The 12,171-nt window shown below is 47.4% G+C and overlaps 2 non-coding genes across 2 annotated transcripts; both read right to left on the bottom strand.

Annotated features, from left to right (window-relative positions):
• Positions 1 to 1,770: 1,770 nt before the first annotated feature.
• TRNAW-CCA (transfer RNA tryptophan (anticodon CCA)) lies at positions 1,771 to 1,842 on the bottom strand. Its single transcript has one exon. It is a non-coding gene; the product is annotated as a tRNA-Trp (tRNA).
• A 5,447-nt stretch (positions 1,843 to 7,289) lies between these two features.
• LOC129068828 (small nucleolar RNA SNORA41) lies at positions 7,290 to 7,422 on the bottom strand. The gene has a single exon (XR_008528961.1). It is a non-coding gene; the product is annotated as a small nucleolar RNA SNORA41 (small nucleolar RNA).
• Between the last annotated feature and the right edge of the window lie 4,749 nt (positions 7,423 to 12,171).

Here is a 12,171-nt window from a genome sequence, read left to right as displayed (position 1 = left end):
AAAGTCACACACTGTAACTTCTGCTTTTTTCTTTTTATGAGACTCAAGGGAAAGAGAATTAGGCATCACCTTTGGAAAGGGGTGCCAAGAATTGATAGGCAAAGCCCTGTCTGGTATGGCTCAGTGGATTGAGTGCTGGCCTACAAAGAAGGGGTCACTGGTTCAATTCCCAGAGTAGGGCACATGCCTGGGTTGCTGGCTAACTTCCCAGTAGGGGGCACATGAGAGGCAACCACACACCAATTTTCTCTCCTTTCCTTCCTCCTTCCCTTCTCTCTAAAAATAAATAAATAAAATCTTAAAAAAAAAAAGAATTTGTGGGCATATTTTGAACCATCAAAATATTCCATTTCATTAATTCCTTTTTTTAGCTCTGTCTTACCTGCTGTTTAATATAACTATTGTGTTTCTAATTTCAAACATGAAATCTTTAACTTTTAGAAATTTTTTTTTTAGTTACTTAAAACATGCTTCGTTATTTTTATTGTCTCTTGTCTGTGGTCAGTTTTTTAGCCCTCTCTTTTTTTTGAAAGAACTAAATGGATAATTATGCATTTTGTAACTGATAATCCCTATATCTGAAGTTTGTGGATCCGATTTTGTTTGTTCTGATTCACAAGGTCTTCCCTATCAATTTATTATCTTTTAGAATATATTATGAGAAAATTTTGATTGGGACTTTCTTTATATGTGTAAAAACTAGAAGGCCTCTTTTGAGGATATATTTCTTTCAAAGAGAATTTAATTCTACTTCTGCCAGCATGGTGTGGTTCCTACTAACCTGCAAAATTTTAAATAAGTTTCTTGACTTGAGGGACTATTCATGTGGAGTGAATTCCGACCTGAAACCCATGTTTCTAAGTGTTAGCGTCCATGAACCCTCTAACCGGATTTAATAAATATTAACATTTTGAAAATGTTCATTTTTAAAAAGTTAGAAATTATCTTTACCTGTTCTTCCTCATTCCCCAGAGGTAACCGCTCTTTCAGAGTTGGTGTGTGTGATTCCTATTCATAGCAGTATACAGACACGTGTACAGCATGTGTTTACATGTTTCGTCTTTAATATTTTATGCAACTTGCCTTTTCTCTATACATTCCTCTGCTGATGAACAGACAGAGCTTTTCATTTTTTAAAAAACTATTAACAAATAATATTGATGTGTATATCCAAGCTTTTATGGACGTTGCGAAATCCATAAAGCTTCTGAGAGTGGGGGAAAATCCAGATGGTGAGAGAATGACCACCGGAAGGAACGTCTGGCGCAGAGAGGAAAAAAAAAAGATGATTAAACAAGCAAAGAGGAGACACGCAAGAGGCACCAGTCCTTCCTGGGACGGAAGGTCCACTCCTGGACCCTCCCAGAGGCGAATTAAACGACACACGGGGGGGGGGGGGGGGGGGGGGGGGGCGTGACTTTGCGGAGGCGACGGGCGGGGCGGAGGAGTGGGCAGCCCCAGGGGCCACTCCCGGCAGTCCGGGCCGGCGGAGGTGGGCAGGGCCGCTTGGGTGCCGCCGCGTCAGTCCAGGCTGTCTCCGGGTCACTCTGAGTCTTGGCCCCGCGCCTTGTGCAAGTCGCCAGAAGGAACCTCTTCCTCTCGCAGTGACAAGTTGATGAATTCTATATTTGTGACGAAAGAAAGGAAGCAGGGTTTTCGGTACTGTTGGAGGGACTACACATACTTCCCGAAGCCAAATTTTTCATTCGTGGCTTATACTCGGTTGGTTACACTCCTTCGTCGTGGAAGATGGAAAAAAAGAGCCGGATATGACCCCGACGTGACTTGAACACGCAACCTTCTGATCTGGAGTCAGACGCGCTACCATTGCGCCACGAGGTCCCAGCAAGCCGGTGCCTCTGCATTATTAAAGGCCTGGCTGTGCCTGCGGCGTCCCAGCGCACAGATCTGATAGGGCGCTAGTCTCTCCTGGATTCGAGTATGTGTTTGAAAGGAGAAGTTCCAGCGTAGCCTCTTGAGTTTGGGAAAGGGGCGATTCTGGGGCATTCGAGCCTGAGTGCTGCGCCAAAGCAGAGCCACCACCCCACCCGCGGAGACTCGGTCCCGTTCCTCCGCGTCCGGGCGACTTAGGTGGACGGGGCGGCGGAGGAGGGGGTGAGGGGAGGCGAGGCGGTTGGGGTGGGGGCGGGGCCGAGGGCGCCAGGCCTGGCTGAAGACAGCGGAGAAATGAGAGGAGCCCGTGAGGGTCGGGAGGGGTCCCGGAGTTTCGTGGGGCGTAACTTGCCGGGTCTCCCAACTCCATCTGGTAATTTCAGGGTCACTGCTGGGAGGGTCAACACTGAGGGAGAGGGAGGTGGCCGAGACCACGCTGGGCCTGGGGCCCCTCCCTCCAGGCCTCCCCTAAGGAGGACAGTAAAAGGAGTCGGTAACTCCCCAGCCGGAAAACAGAGGGCTAGTAAACAAGCTTTGAAAACCTATTAACTTTATTATTTTTAAATTGTAAAAGTAAACATTTTCTTTGCGGAAATTAATAGTACCTAAAAGAAAGTCAGTCATTGAAAATCCCACCATCCAGAAATAACCAGTGCTAGCATTTTGATGTGCTGTGTTTCATTTTGCAGATTTTTGCTGGCTACTTATATATCCCAACTATATTTTTGATTCTTCAGTGCAGTGCAGGCCTAAGATGGGCGTGAGTGGGAGGCCCCTGTTTAGCAATAAATTTGTTCAGCCTCTGTTCATAAATTTGAGCCCATTTGATCATAGGAGCCCTTCTCATCAGGTTCATTCATTCTCAGGCTTAACACTATTAAATAAGTGAATAAATGAGCTCGTAAATAAAAAAATCAAGTAAGAAAGATAAATCACTATCTTAATCTGATTACTTAAGAGCCTGAAGTATCAATCTTAATTCAACAAATACAACACCCACAGAGGCCGATGTTCGTAAGAGAAGGAAATATCTGGAAGGGGCTCCAGTCCTTGTAGAAGGAAAGAAGGAACTGTGTGTGGTGCAAACAGAGTGAAGCTGTCGGGGCACAGGGCTGTCCCACCACAGTAAGACCCCCAGAGCTTCTACAAGCTCTTTCAAACGGAAAAGGCGGAAAAGGCGTGATGGCAATTTTTGTGTTTGTGGAAAAGTATGCGACTAGCAGGCCCTTGGGGTTAACTGTGAGTGCTGAGGCAGCTCCCACAAGGCCGTCAGAGGGGCAGATGCCAGAGGCGGGGTCACTGTTCTCAGCGAGCCAGCTGAGTGCATCCCCAGGTAACCAGAGACAGGAGCCCCCTCCTCGCTGCTTTGGATGGCGCTTGGGCTGTGAGGAGGGGAAGGAATGGGGGTCCTGGGGAGTGGTAGAAATGCTTCTCAGAGATCTAAGAGGATTCGCTTCCAGGCGGATCACAGTCTTCCTTCCCTTCTCCCCCTGAAGCCCTGCGGTGCTGGCCACACAGCAAAGTCACTGTGAGGAAGAGGCAGTGCCTTTCCCGCAGAGGCCGGGAGTGCAGAATCCACTGGGAGGAATGTCTCACAGACAAGGAAAAACCAGAGACACTCTTGAAGGCCCTGCTCAGATTTTTAGAGGTACCTGTCATGTCTCTGCCCCTCTTCTGGGATGTGGAACCAAAACTTGTTTTGAATTAAGGGAGTAAAGAGATTTATGCAGATGTAATTGAGTGCCTTTTAAAAGTTAAAATCCTGCTTGCCAGGGAAAAAATCTAGAGTGAAGGGAGCAAGGCAATTATGCAATCGTACAGGGTTGAGTCCTTTTACGTAAAATTTTGATACCTTGCTCACTGTGGATTTTTTTTGCATTAATTTTTATTTTTTTAAATATTGCATTATTTTTTATTTATCTTGACTGCTGATTTTTCAGCCTCTTTCCCCCTTGAATTTTGCACCTAGGAGAGCGCCTGACTTGCTTCACCCTAGTCTCACTTGGCCCTGCTGCTCGCCAAAATTAGAACTAAACCCTATTTTAAAAAGAAATAAACTTCTGTAAAATACAGAAATTTTCAAAATTAAAAACAGTCAATGTCCAATTAAATACAAAAATAAAAAGGATAATAATTACCAACAGTGACAAGGGTATGGAGAAATATTCTTGTGCTGGACTGGAACAGAATGTAAAGTGGTGCTGGCTTTTTGGAGTGTAAATGTTTTTTAAAATGTTTTTGTCTAAGTATATCCTCTTTTAGGGAATATGTATTAAAGAAACAGTGCAAAGATGTACCTTTAAGATGGTTCTCGTCAAAATTGTGTTTATAATAATGAAACAACAGGAGCCAACTTGGCTGGCGTGTTGTGCAGGGAGTGAGGCAGGGAAGCCGGCCCTCGTGAGTGTGTGTCCGTGGTAAGAACATATAAAGCTACTGGAATAAAGGGATGAGGTGGTGAAAACTGCTGTGGAGGAGAAAGGATGCAGGGATTATGCCAAGGGTTGCCCCAATCTTTGAGAAAAACGTGTTAAATTTGGCTTCTCAGTCCCCACTGAGCTTAGTCTCTGCATAGCTTAGTGTCATCTCAGCCCCAGGCAACCACTTTGTATTAGCCAAGGAAAAGTCTTTACTTGGCTCCTCTTTTCTAAGGGCCTGAAAATGTTCCAGTTCCCCAAAGCCCATCGAATACGTGCTCTATCTTTCAGATTTACACATTCCTCATCCAACACATTCCAACCAAGGACTTAAAAACCGAGCCCTGAGGGGAAAAAGTACCAGGCTCTGTGGAGTGGGTTATCTCCTCATAACGCAGTTTGGGGGAACAGCCTTATTGCAGGTTGGATTCTTTGAAAGTATGTGTGCAGACAGGGAGGAAGGCCAAGAGTTTATTTTGGGAGTAACACTGGGGAAGGAATGGGCAGAGGCTGAGTCTGCAGCCGGGCGAGGGGGGCTGCCGCAGGCTGCCTGGCGAGGAATCCCGCGTCCCATGGAACCGGCCAGAGCCCCCCGCCCGCCTGGCTCCGTGAGGGGCCAGGGCCACAGCGGCAGGGGGGACCTCGGCTTGCAAGCCAAAGGCTAATAGCTGGAGGCTATCCGCTCACTTCCCTACTGTCCCGCAGGAAAAATACTCTTGAAGCTGTTGGAACATTTGACATTTTCATCAGAAATGCTCACTGGGAATCAGTGTGACAGAGCTGGGGGCCGGCGGAAGGCAGGGGGCCGCCCACTGCCCGCGACCTGGAGGTGGAATTTGAGCCTGGCTGCTGCACAGAGGTTAAAAAAAGAAAAGAAAAAAAAATCAGATCTGGGAGTTTGTGAACTTGAGGCATTTAGATTTTCATGATGATTGGGTTTTTGCCAGATTTTCATTCTTTGAGCTGTGCCTCAAAACATTAGGAAAGAAACCCTCCCTTAAAAAGGGAACAGTTTACACGTGGAAACGGTGGCTGCACCCTTCTTTCCTCTCTGTCCCCCCCCCCCCCCTTGAAATCTTCTGTGACCTATGACAACCGATCTGTGCTTTCTGGTGCCTTCACCTTTTCCGCACCCCCCCAACTCCCCTCCCATCTGGCAACCCTCAAAATGTTCTCTGTGTCTACGATTCTATTTCTGTTCTGCTGTTTATTTTGTTCTTTAGATTCAGTTGTTGATAGATATGTATTTATTGTTCATGATGTTGATTTTCTTCTTCCTCTTAAAGAAAACCCTTTAACATTTCGCGCTAATACAGGTTTGGTGGTGATGAACTCCTTTAGCTTTTCCTTGCCTGGGAAGCACTTTATCTGCCCTTCGATTCTAAATGATAGCTTTTCTGGGTAGAGTAATCTTGTTTATAGATCCTTGCTTTTCATCACATTGCAAAATAAATAAATTAAATTAAAAAAATAAAACTTCTGTGAGCTATTAGGCTTTGATTTTGCTGAGGATGTGCCTGATTCAGTTTAAACCTGCATAAGTGTGGCTGCAGAGTCAGGGCTTGAATGTTTTTCGATGGTCTGTTTAATTAGAAAGCTGCGTTAGTTCACAGTCAAAAGAGATGGGGGCAGCATGGATGCCCTCTAGGTGGGAGAAATGAAATCCCAAAAGCAGAAAGTTTAATGTTTGGTAACAGCTGTGAGTGCAGAGACAAGGTTCCTGTCCAGCTAGACCCTATATGACAAAACTTTCTCAATTTACCTTTGCCTTGTGCGGCCATGTTAGCTGAACTCAGCTCTGGAAATGCTCTTCAGCCTAGAGCTCTGAACGCAGCATTTAACTAACGCGAAGGCCTTGCTCACTAACACCCACCCAGTGCAGCTCATAACAACTCTGGTTCAGTGAGTGGGGCCACATGTGGCGAGGCCTCGGCGGCAGGCCGGGCCCTGTAACACTATCAATAGCAAGGTGAAGACAATGCCGTCTTTTTGGCACCAAAGCAGCTGTCTTCCAATATAGTATATGGTTTTAACTATAAAGCGATAAGCCTTGTCCCTACAGTTTTTTTAAAATCAGAATTTAATTATGGGCTTAACATGTCCTCAGCAACATAAACAAGGAAGGGGAACCATAAGAAGATCGACTGCACCGAGAAGGGGTAGCAAGCATATCAGGTGGCTGGCTGTCTGGGGATGAGGTTCCAGTCCTGTGCTTGCTACCTACTGTGTGTCATTGGACAGGTCACCCAACTTTTCTGTCACAGAGTCCTCACTTTTAAACTGAGTGCAATGTAACCTATCTTAAAAGGGCTGTTGTGAGGGTCAAACAAAGTAACTCTGTGTAGATAGGTCTTGGAGAGAACAATCTTTTGTTAATATTTAGCATGACTATTAAGCTTCCACAAACATGTCGGAATTTAGAACTTTGAGGAGCTGACAAGGGCTGCAGGGGTGTGGTATATAATTTAAGCTAATTCTAGGTTCTCTCCCAGCATGAGGAGTAACTAAGTTTGCTGTTAGTGTTTCCAGCGGAGTTACATAAGCCAGCAGAGATCTGTGGTGCAGACCCCTTTTTCCACTTTGTTTTCTTGGACTGTTTTTCTCTCCTCTAATACATATTGTTCTTCTTCTCTGATTAGGTTGTAGTGAAGTCCAGCCAAAGCCCTCTGACTGCATGCCCAGAATAGCAGTGTGCAAACCTCTGGCGTTATTTGATGGGTGTGTAAATTGGGGAATCATCATCTCAAAATGATTCACAGACCTACAATGAGTGGTCTGAAAATTCAGATTTTATCAATTACTTTCCCTAAAGACCTACTATTTCCCTGGCACCATAGTTAAGTGTTTACAAGTTACTTCATTTAATTTTCCCAACCAACCTGCTCTTGAATTCTTTGATTGTACAACTTCATCTTTTTTGATGGTCTTTATTTGTTTTTCTCCTTTCTTTCTTTCTTTCTTTCTTTTTTTTTTTTTATCTTGTGTTTGTCACACGCATGTCCACTTTCCGTTTTGCTAAGAAAGGGACGTTTAACCGTGTAACAATTCCTTTCCCACAGAGGAATGCCACAACTGCCATCACCAGAACAGCTGCGGACCAGTAGCTGTGGAATGTTTTTCTCCTTTCTGATGTGGCGTAACATCCTTTGAAGACATTTTTGCTGTTTTTGTTTTTTTCCCAAGAGATTTTCTGCTTTGGCTTCCATTCGTATTTTGACAATATAACAAGGACTTGTGTGTTTAGGGAGATATTTTCGAACATGTTTAATGTTGTTTAGTCAATTGACATCTTTTCTTTCTGAAAGAATTGTCTCTAAGAATAAAGTAGTAATAATTACAGGCTCCCAAAACACTTCAAGTAATTGTGGCGCAGGACTTAGATTCCCAGCTCCCTCAGGACAGTGTTGGCCACTCAATCCAGGCTTCTTGAAGAGGAAGATCTGTGCTCTCCTCACCGTTAGGACCTGGGGGTTCGTCTAAGCCCTATAGGAGGGTCTCATGTTTCTTCACATAGGTCAAAAAGGCAGCTTGTCTGCGCCTGTCAAAACTTTTAGACACTCTTAAAACCTAGCTCTTCGTCCTTTATTTTGATTTTCCTCTACAGGGCATGACCCTCACTTATTTTAGTTCCTAAATGCTCTAACTCAGCTTCTTTGACGAATGTTTCCAGAGGGTCAATGAGTTTCAGATTAAATCTGTTCTAGAGGCTCTAGAGTTGTCCAGCTGGACACTGGCCTCCACAGGGGCCATTGGTGCCCACACCTGAAGGCACTGCAGGGCACGAGGCACTGTCCTCTGGCATCCGTCCTTCTCACGTGCTCCCGCCCCAGCCACTGGACGGTTATGGCCACAAAGCAGGGAACCAACAGGTGCTTACATGTGGATCCCAGGCCGAGGCTGGGGTGGGCCTGGGACACGCGAGGGTGGGATATAGCAGTCCCAGCTCTGGGCCCTCATGGGTGACGGCTGAGGCCGGGGTGGGAAACCTGAGGCCCCAGGTTAGACCTGAGACCCATGAATGGGCAGGGGAGCACGGCGCTCCAGCGCGGTAGGCTCTGGGGGCAGGGGCGGGGGAGGAAGCCCAGGGCAGGGGGAGCAACGAAGCCCTCTCGGCACAGATTCTCCATCAGTTTTCAGCTCCAAGACCAGCTTTTATCTCTGCCCTGCGCCCACCTGGCCAATCCCAGCGGACACTCCGCGTGTGTCACATCAGGATGTCTGTGACGTCGTGTGGTCCCCTCCCCATGTGACTGAATCTGCAGAAGTCCCTCTAGAAGTGCCTCATCCTCCTTCCTGCCTCAGCAATGTCCCACGATAGTCCTTCCCCTGCCAGCTCGGGCCCCCAATCCACACCATTCTCTGTGCTCTGTAGAACCAGGTGTCCCACTCGCAAAGACGCACTTGGGGCTCAGGGACACTGTTGCCCAGGGTCACGCTGCCAGCTGAAAGAGAAGAAATGTCCCAAACATGCTGGCTGTGCTGTCAGCAGGGGCTGCTGTGTCCAAGAGGGCCGGGGGCAAGGGTGGCCATGAGCAGTGAAGCCAAGCAGAAGGGACTGGAGAGTTAGCCGGTGACTGAGAATGGTACCCAATGACACCTCACAAATGTGGGGGTCAAGTGTCTGGTCAGTCAACCTACATATTGACTAAGGTCACAGGGATATTCACAGGCAGGGAGGCAGGTGGCTCGAAAACCGCTCTCTGCCAGGTCTGATTGGCAGGCTGGCCTCAGTGACACTCTCGTCCCAATAAGCCTGTGGCCTTCCAGCAGTGTGGTTTCAAGAGCTGGACTTTCTACAGGACAGGTCAGGGGTCCAGACTGTCCCAAGAGATAGAAAAGGGAAGTGTCACTTTCTTAAGGTCTTGGCTCACAGTGTATTCTATGGGTCTGTTATTCTGATAGTCAAAGCAGACTGCCTAGCGCTGAGGGGCAGACTCTCATCGCCACCTCTTCGTGGCACATGCGTCAAAGAATTTGCAGCCACAGCACATTCGTAGTACAGCCACAAGTTATTTTACATCCTTCCCTCGTGCAAAATGGAGGGACCCTCTCCCATAACAGTGAAAATCTTCATCCTGTTATGGCACTAGGCTTGGACTTGAGCTTTAGGATATAATAATCTAAAATTAGGTCTGAATGCATAAGTGGAAGCACCTCAAGCTATTTCCTTGAGAATGGTTCTTGAAATCAGACAATCTGAGAGTTAAACAAACACACTCCTGCACACTCTACACGTTATGGGGGAGACAGACAGGACTGCTGCCAGCGACACTGCACTCTAAAGCAGGGAGACCTGGTGCACAGCAGGCCCACAGCCATCTGAGCTCCAGCCCGGCTGGACCGAAGTCCTTCATCACACTCAGGCCCACCCCACGCCCTGGGAAAGGCTGCAGCTGTCGGCTCTGTGCTCTGACCGGCCCTTCTGTTCCACAGGAACAGATCCACATTCCCCCTAAGTGGGCCCAGACGAGTGTAGGGTCCAGAGGTCTCTTTCCAATTTGTAATGTCTCTGTCCCTTTCAGTCCAAATTGAATGAAATCTGTTAATATTCCTTTCCAAAGTTTATGGCCTCTGTCTATAACACTATAACCTTCTCCATTAGACAAAAGTCACCATTGCGTTTCTTTCTAAGATGGGCTCTTCTCACCTTTTGGACCAAAACGAGGGACAGCAGTTAATGCCTGTAGATACTGAAGACACTTTCTCACACAGTTGAAGGGGTCTAGGAGGCAGCTCCTCAGAACATTAGGGGACTTACTGTGTATCAGAGAGGGCCTGCTAGATACAATCCTAACATTCTTTATATTCTATTTTGGTAAAGTGCACATAACAAAATTTGCCATTTTGGCATTAAAAAGTGAAATTCAGTGACATTTAGTGGCACTTACAGTGTAATGCAGTCATCAGTCACCTCTAAGACCCTTAGATAGTTCCAAAGCATCCTTGTCACCTCAAAAGGAAACCCAATTCCACTGAGCAATCACGTCTCATACCCTTATTCCTCTAGACCCTGGCACACACTAATCTGCTCTCTGTCTATGAGAGTTTGCTTAATCTGTTTCACATACATGGAGTCATACAATATGTGTGTGGCCTTTTGTGGCTAGCTTCTTTCACTTAGCAAAATGTTTTCAGGATTCATCCATGTAGTAGCCATTATCAGTACTTCATTCATTTTTATGACTGGATAATATTTCCTTTTATAGAAATAACATTTATTTATCCATTCATTAGCTAATGGAAATTTGGGCTGTTGTGAATAGTGCTTCTATAAATTTTTGTGTACAAGATTTTGAACACCTGTTTTCATTTCTTTGGGGTACATATCTAGGGCCATATGGTATTTCTGCCTTTAACTTACTGAAGGCATGCCAAACCACTTTCCACAGCTATTATCATCTTACATCTCCACCAGCCACATATGAGGGTCCCAGTTTCTCTACATCACATTGTCATCAACCCTTGATATTTTGTGTTAGCCATCCTACTGGGTGTGAGGCAGTAAATATCCTTGTGGTTTTGACTTGCATTTCCTGATGACTAATGTGCTAGACTTACATAACAAAACACTAGAGACTGGGTGGATTACACAAGGGAAATTTATTTCTCCACAATTCTGTAAGCTACACGTGCAAACTGAAGGTGGCGGCAGGGTCCCTTTCGGGGAAGGTTCGGTGGGGTGGGGCGGGGCCCGCTCAGCAGGGGGGCTGAATGCGGGAGAACTAAGTGGGCGGGGCTTTTATCCTCACGCAGCCAATCCCTCCTGAGACTCCGTGTGCGCCAAAGTGGGACGTCGTGCGTCCCTCCCACGTACTCCATCCCCTGGCCCCTAGTCCCCCACCAAACTCCCCCACGAAACTCCTCCACCTGACTCCTTGCCCCAGGGCGACCCACGTCCCCCTCCACCGTCCCCACAGGCCTCCCCTTGCAGCTCTGGCCTCGCTCTGCCCCTAACACCGCCGCCCTTCATCGGCTCCAGAATCTGACGTCAGCGACCACCGTGGAAAGACCCGCAGGCAGATCCTCAAGTGGCTCACCAGCGCCGGCTGCTTCCCGCGGGCCTGAAACCTCCGAGAGGCCCGGGGCGCTGGTTTGAGCCCCAGTCCTGGAGCTGGCCAGTTCCCTGTCCGAGGTGGAGACCTCCTCGACCTCAGGGTCTGGACTCGGATACGACCTGCGCAAAGCCCCGCGCGGAGTATGCAGCGGGGAGCGGGCTTTCCATGGTGACAGTAAATGAGCCAGCCAGCAGCGGGTCTCCCAAGCCTTTCTTTCACTGTTGTTCTGTAATCAAGGATAACAACGCCTATGACTAGATAGAACAAACGGGGACACCGAGACGCGAGGCCCCAGTGGGGCCATGCTCTGGTGGTGGGGCGGGGGGTCCGGCCTGGGGGTCCAGGACGTAGAGACTTGGGCTCTGGGGTGACTGCCTGCAACTATAAGAGTGGGCAGCAGCACCTGGAGAAGCGGGGCTGAGATTTAAGGGAGGAAACTGCAGATGGAGCCACGATGTTACGATGCAGAGCTGGAAGAAGACACCAGGACTAGGAGGGGCTCATGCTTCAAAGAACGTTGAAAAGTGTTTTGCTAGAAAGGAGTATAGGAGGGGCTCTCCGAGGCTAGAGAAGCCAGGTGACAGAACTCAAGCGCTGCAGGGGGTCGGGCACAGACTGCTTTATGTTAGACAAGCACGTAATTCAAAGGGCTAAGTAGTTCTAGAATTTTGATTAAGAATGCAGCACCGCCATACTCCTCATCCATTTCCACCTCCCACAAGATATTTTTATAGTTTGTCGCTTCTTTTTTCCAAGCGGCCCCATGTTCATTTCATCTCCTCTTGTCTTTCTTGCCTTCTGCCTGT

This window comes from Pteronotus mesoamericanus, unplaced genomic scaffold (genome assembly GCF_021234165.1).
Source record: "Pteronotus mesoamericanus isolate MK-2021 breed Mesoamerican mustached bat unplaced genomic scaffold, CSHL_Meso_final contig_22, whole genome shotgun sequence".
NCBI classification, from domain to species: domain Eukaryota; kingdom Metazoa; phylum Chordata; class Mammalia; order Chiroptera; family Mormoopidae; genus Pteronotus; species Pteronotus mesoamericanus.
Note: the sequence above shows the minus strand (reverse complement) of the source record. Positions and strands in the feature narration are given on the sequence as shown.